Consider the following 6,965-nt stretch of genomic DNA (forward strand, 5'->3'; position numbering starts at 1 on the left):
CACTTATGTCAACATTTACATGTGCTGAACTTTCTGTGTTGATTTTTTCGTGTAGCAATTTTTTTCCAGTGACAACTATGAACTATGTGCACGTCAACCTACACATCATCAACCAATTATTTGTATAATAGGTACTTGTGAGTTATCCGGGCTGCCGATTTTTTGATTGTATGCCTTAAGTTAAGGCATACAATCAGATGCGATGCGATGCGATATCGCATCGCATTGCATCGCATGCGACCATCGGATGCGATGACCCGATTTTTCCATAGGAATCAATGTTAAAATGGACTGAGTCCATTTTAACATGGAATTCAATGGGAAAAAGGGGTCCTTTTCATACCCCTACTATCCAAGTGGGCATGGAGTTGGATATAAACCTGTGGCGAGCGCAGCGAGCCACCGAGCCCGAAGCGTGGCGAGCGGACGGTATTCTGTGTCCCCTCGCGGGGCTCGCTACGCTCGCCACGCTTCGGGCTCGGTGGCTCGCTACGCTCGCCACAGGTTTATATCCAACTCCATGCCCACTTGGATAGTAGGGGTATGAAAAGGACCCCTTTTTCCCATTGAATTCCATGTTAAAATGGACTCAGTCCATTTTAACATTGATTCCTATGGAAAAATCGGGTCATCGCATCGCATCGCATCGCATCGCATCCGATGGTCGCATGCGATGCGATGCGATGTGCCCGATCCGACCCGATTTAGAAATCGGCAGCCCGGATAACTCACAAGTACCGTATAATATATAACACCTGTTCTGTTTTACTGTAGGTGTTTTAAGTCAGATCTTTTACTGCTACTATTACTGTTTATGTAAATGCATTCTGAATGACAGCAACATCCTACCATGCTTCTTCAAGAATATATAACCAACTAGGTGATTCATCGCACCCCGTGCCCCGCCTCCCGCAATTCACAGACCCCCCGCACACCCCCCCTCCTGCGATTCGCAACCACCCCTCGCGCAATTTACGCCCCCTCCCACGCTTTGCGGACCCCCGCCCTCTCCCGCGATTCGCCGACACCTGCGCCCCCTCCCTCCCTTGATTCACGGCACCCCCCGCGCCCCTCCCGCAATTCACGGCACCCCTAAGCCCCTCTTTAGTCCCCCGTATACTCACACACCCCTATCACTACCCAGCTTCCTGCTCTCCTGAACCGTAACTTCCACCATTGGGGAGTCGCTGACGCTGTTTTGCCCACATGCCCCTATCATGCCTCATAGCCCAGCCTCCTGCTCTCATGCACCCGAACTCCCACCCAGTAGGAGGAGACACTGACTAAGGGCCACCATCCTGTACTCCTGTACTGCCACGCTGGACCCTCACCCACTGGCAGAAGCTGCACAGTATCTCCCACACTCCTCTTTAGTCCCCCTTATGCCCACACACCCCTATCACTACCCAGCCTCCTGTTTTCCTGTGTCGTGACTTCCGCCAGTGGGGAGCCGCTGACTCAGAAACACCCTACTATACTATTGCGCACACACACATCTAAACAACATGGACACACAGCCCCCCCCACACCCACAAATGTCACTGTACCATCCACACTATCAATGTACATCTTACTCTGTAACCGCTTTTTAATTAAACAAAACAATACACACCCCCTTCCACATCATATGCTCTCTATTTAACACATTTCACCTGTAACTCAAGTTGCAATACAGGCCATCTTACATACAATTCTAACCATATTTCTCATATACAAATGTTCACAAATTAAGGGGGCGCAGCCCCTAACGACCGTGTGAAGAGCGCGATGAATCACCTAGTTGGTTACATATACCAGGGCAGGTGTATGCTATGCCCCCAAGCCGCGTCAAGGCTTCTCTGCATATTGGGGGTCCCTAGCGCTATATCTAGGTGCAGGGTGCGGCACCCCAAAAACCATCATAAGCTGGGAAGCCCAGTGTGGCATGCCAGTGATATACTAAGTGTTAATAAATAGTGATAAGAAGCCAAAGCTATATAAAAAGAGAGATAAATGAATGTAATTAAAATAGGATAGAGATAGTGTTAGTGAGGGAAAAGTGTTAATAGAATGTAAGGGCATGCCGCACTAAAGCCACCCAGCCCATCCAGTCCAGGAGCACCGCACCCCACACCACCGTTACCCTAAATTGGGTCTACGATTAACCAGCAAGGAGCCACATGATAATGGCTCCTTACTTGATGTATCCAAACTAAGAGCTACCTACCTTGGAGCAACCCCAGACTACTCCATGTGGCATATCAGGACCCACATCTCTTCCTAATATGGGCTCCCTTCTGCCTCTAACAACATATATACAGATAGTGGTAGATGCTCAAATAGTTCAGTAACATTACCCAGGTGCATGAGGGAGGGGTTAAATACTGGGTAAGTAAAACAAGACATTTTTTCCCTCAGCACACTGAGCAATGTTAGTAACCAATCTAGAACACTACATGATAATAGAATTCAGAGATATTGGTTACATATACCTGTGCAGGTGTATGCTATGCCCCCAAGCCGCGTCAAGGCTTCTCTGTATATTGGGGGTCCCTAGCGCTATATCTAGGTGCAGGGTGAGGCACCCCAAAAACCATCATAAGCTTGGAAGCCCAGTGCGGCATGCCAGTGATATACTAAGTGTTAATAATTAGTGATAGGAAGCCGAAGCTATATAAAATGAGAGAGATAAATGAATGTAATTAAAATAGGATAGAGATAGTGTTAGTTAGGGAAAATTGTTAATAGAATGTAAGGGCATGCCGCACTAAAGCCACCCAGCCCATCCAGTCCAGGAGCACCGCACCCCACACCACCGTTACCCTAATTTGGGTCTATGATTAACCAGCAAGGGCCACATGATAATGGCTCCTTACTTGATATATCCAAACTAAGAGCTACATACCTTGGAGAAACCACAGACTACTCCATGTGGCATATCAGGACCCACATCTCCTCCTATTATGGGCTCCCTTCTGCCTCTAACAACATATATACAGATAGTGGTAGATGCTCAAATAGTTCAGTAACATTACCCAGGTGCATGAGGGAGGGGTTAAATACTGGGTAAGTAAAACAAGAAATTTTTTCCCTCAGCACACTGAGCAATGTTAGTAACCAATCTAGAACACTACATGATAATAGAATTCAGAGATATTGGTTACATATACCTGCGCAGGTGTATGCTATGCCCCCAAGCCGCGTCAAGGCTTCTCTGTATATTGGGGGTCCCTAGCGCTATATCTAGGTGCAGGGTGCGGCACCCCAAAAACCATCATAAGCTGGGAAGCCCAGTGCGGCATGCCAGTGATATACTAAGTGTTAATAATTAGTGATAGGAAGCCGAAGCTATATAAAAAGAGAGAGATAAATGAATGTAATTAAAATAGGATAGAGATAGTGTTAGTGAGGGAAAAGTGTTAATAGAAGGTAAGGGCGTGCCGCACTAAAGCCACCCAGCCCATCCAGTCCAGGAGCACCGCACCCCACACCACCGTTAATCTAAATTGGGTCTACGATTAACCAGCAAGGAGCCACATGATAATGGCTCCTTACTTGATATATCCAAACTAAGAGCTACCTACCTTGGAGCAACCCCAGACTACTCCATGTGGCATATCAGGACCCACATCTCCTCCTAATATGGACTCCCTTCTGCCTCTAACAACATATATGCAGATAGTGGTAGATGCTGAAATAGTTCAGTAACATTACCCAGGTGCATGAGGGAGGGGTTAAATACTGGGTAAGTAAAACAAGACATTTTTTCCCTCAGCACACTGAGCAATGTTAGTAACCAATCTAGAACACTACATGATAATAGAATTCAGAGATATTGGTTACATATACCTGCGCAGGTGTATGCTATGCCCCCAAGCTGCGTCAAGGCTTCTCTGTATATTGGGGGTCCCTAGCGCTATATCTAGGTGCAGGGTGCGGCACCCCAAAAACCATCATAAGCTGGGAAGCCCAGTGCGGCATGCCAGTGATATACTAAGTGTTAATAATTAGTGATAGGAAGCCGAAGCTATATAAAAAGAGAGAGATAAATGAATGTAATTAAAATAGGATAGAGATAGTGTTAGTGAGGGAAAAGTGTTAATAGAATGTAAGGGCGTGCCGCACTAAAGCCACCCAGCCCATCCAGTCCAGGAGCACCGCACCCCACACCACCGTTACCCTAAATTGGGTCTACGATTAACCAGCAAGGAGCCACATGATAATGGCTCCTTACTTGACATATCCAAACTAAGAGCTACCTACCTTGGAGCAACCCCAGACTACTCCATGTGGCATATCAGGACCCACATCTCCTCCTAATATGGGGTCCCTTCTGCCTCTAATAACATATATACAGATAGTGGTAGATGCTCAAATAGTTCAGTAACATTACCCAGGTGCATGAGGGAGGGGTTAAATATTGGGTAAGTAAAACAAGACATTTTTTCCCTAAGCAAACTGTAATTTTTTTTCTGGCTGCGGTTTCAAAACCATGCACCAGAATCAACTTCTTTTTTTAACTCAGTAATGCATTTTGGATGTGTACCTAGAGTTTAAAGCAGAAAAACAGGATCTTTTAGAATTTTCATTTTTTGACCAAAAACGACAGGACCGGAGCTGATAAAAATGTTGATATGGATGTTATTTTTTTTCTGACTGCGATTTCAAAACCATGCACCAGAATTCACTTCTTTCAACTCAGTAATGCATTTTGGATGTGTACCTAGAGTTTAAAGCAGAAAAACAGGAACTTTTAGAATTTTCATTTTTTGACCAAAACTACAGGACCGGAGCTGATAAAAATGTTGATATGGATGTTATTTTTTTTCTGACTGCGATTTCAAAACCATGCATCAGAATTCACTTCTTTCAACTCAGTAATGCATTTTGGATGTGTACCTAGAGTTTAAAGCAGAAAAACAGGATCTTTTAGAACAGGGGTCTTCAACCTTTCCGACAGTGTGGGCCACATTAAAAAATTCAACGAAGCCCGAGGGCCACTAATCTCTACTGTGGTATTTAGCACAGCCTTTCATAGATAGACATCACAGCCCCGGCATACATAGTTGGCACAGCTGCCCATACACATAAACCCTGCCCCCAATATATAATCAGCAGCAGGGCTATTTCTAGACAATTAGGGTCCCAGTGCATAAAGAAAAAAAATGCAGCTCCCTCATACATAACATTATATTGAAGAAATTGTGCGCCCCGTAGGCGCGCGCTCCCCAAAAGGGGTGTGGCCTAATTCTAAGGGGCGTGGTCTAATTATAAGCGTGTGAACTAGCAGGAAAACCATTACCTGATATTTCACTTTTGCAACCTGCATGACCAGATATTGGTTACCGCAGGAATGGTTGTTGTCCTTCCACGCTTGAGTTGGCTGGCTAAAGGCCGCACAGTGACATATAAACATGAATGCCCACACAATGACCTAGAACTCCTCACAAATCAAGCCCAAGCAATGACAGGCTACTTAAATCAATATACACTGTTTATCTGTATTGCCCATTACGCATTTGCCACACACCGTAATGCCCATTACACATTATGCCACACACCATGATGCCCATTGCACTATAATGCCCCCAATACTCCTGCTTATACATATGATGCCCGCAGCAGTGCCTCTCATAAAATGCCACCAGTAGTGTCCCTCATAAAATGCCACCAGTAGTGTCCCTCATAAAATGCCACCAGTAGTGTCACTGGTCAGAAAGGGGTAATTCTAGATAGCCAGCACAGCCCCCATAAAGCACAGCACTTCATAGATAGACAGCACAGCTCCCTCCCCCCCAAACATAGGCATCTCCGCACAGCCTCCCCCCCCATTGATAATCAGCACAGCCAGCCCCCCTCCCCCATAGTCAGCACTGCACAGCCAGATGCTCCCCTCCTCCAATATTCAGCACAGCACTGCAGCCAGCTTACACCCCCCCCCCGAAAGTCAGCACAGCATTGCAGCAAGCTCACCCTCCCCAGTCAGCACCGCATTGCAGCCATCTCACCCCCCCAGTCAGCACCGCATTGCAGGCAGGCAGCTCACCTCCCCTAAAGAAACCTGCCTTAATCTCCGTATTTCCCTTTCAGAGGGCTGCTCCTGCTGGCGGCGGCGGCTGTCTTCAATGAGAAGGAGGCAGGCAGGGACGGGTGCGCAGCATCAGAGGTCTGGAGCCGGTTGTCACGCAGCGGCGGCTGTCTTCTCTGAAAGGGCGCGGGCGGGACGTGTGCGCAGCTTCAGGAAATCCACGATGTGCATGTCCCGTCCACCCCAGCCACTGCACATCCTCCTCCGCCGCGTCCCCCATGTAAAGGGATGAGCGTGGAAGGTTTTGGCTTTTTTAAACGGCACTTACAGGGTTGTTTTTTTTTTTTTAAACTGCATTTACAGGCGGGCCAGTCAAAACAACTCAGAGGGCCACTTGTGGCCCGCGGGCCATGGGTTGAAGACCCCTGTTTTAGAATTTTCATTTTTTGACCAAAACGAAAGGACCGGAGCTGATAAAAATGTTGATATGGATGTTATTTTTTTTCTGACTGCGATTTCAAAACCATGCACCAGAATTCACTTCTTTCAACTCAGTAATGCATTTTGGCTGTGTACCTAGAGTTTAAAGCAGAAAAACAGGAACTTTTAGAATTTTCATTTTTTGACCAAAACGACAGGACCGGAGCTGTTAAAAATGTTGATATTGATGTTATTTTTTTTTCTGACTGCGATTTCAAAACCATGCACCAGAATCAACTTCTTTCAACTCAGTAATGCATTTTGGATGTGTACCTTGAGTTTAAAGCAGAAAAACAGGAACTTTTAGAATTTTCATTTTTTGACCAAAACGACAGGACCGGAGCTGATAAAAATGTTGATATTGATGTTATTTTTTTCTGACTGCGATTTCAAAACCATGCACCAGAATCAACTTCTTTCAACTCAGTAATGCATTTTGGATGTGTACCTTGAGTTTAAAGCAGAAAAACAGGAACTT

Source organism: Crinia signifera, chromosome 4, assembly GCF_055691185.1.
Source record: "Crinia signifera chromosome 4, ASM5569118v1, whole genome shotgun sequence".
NCBI classification, from domain to species: domain Eukaryota; kingdom Metazoa; phylum Chordata; class Amphibia; order Anura; family Myobatrachidae; genus Crinia; species Crinia signifera.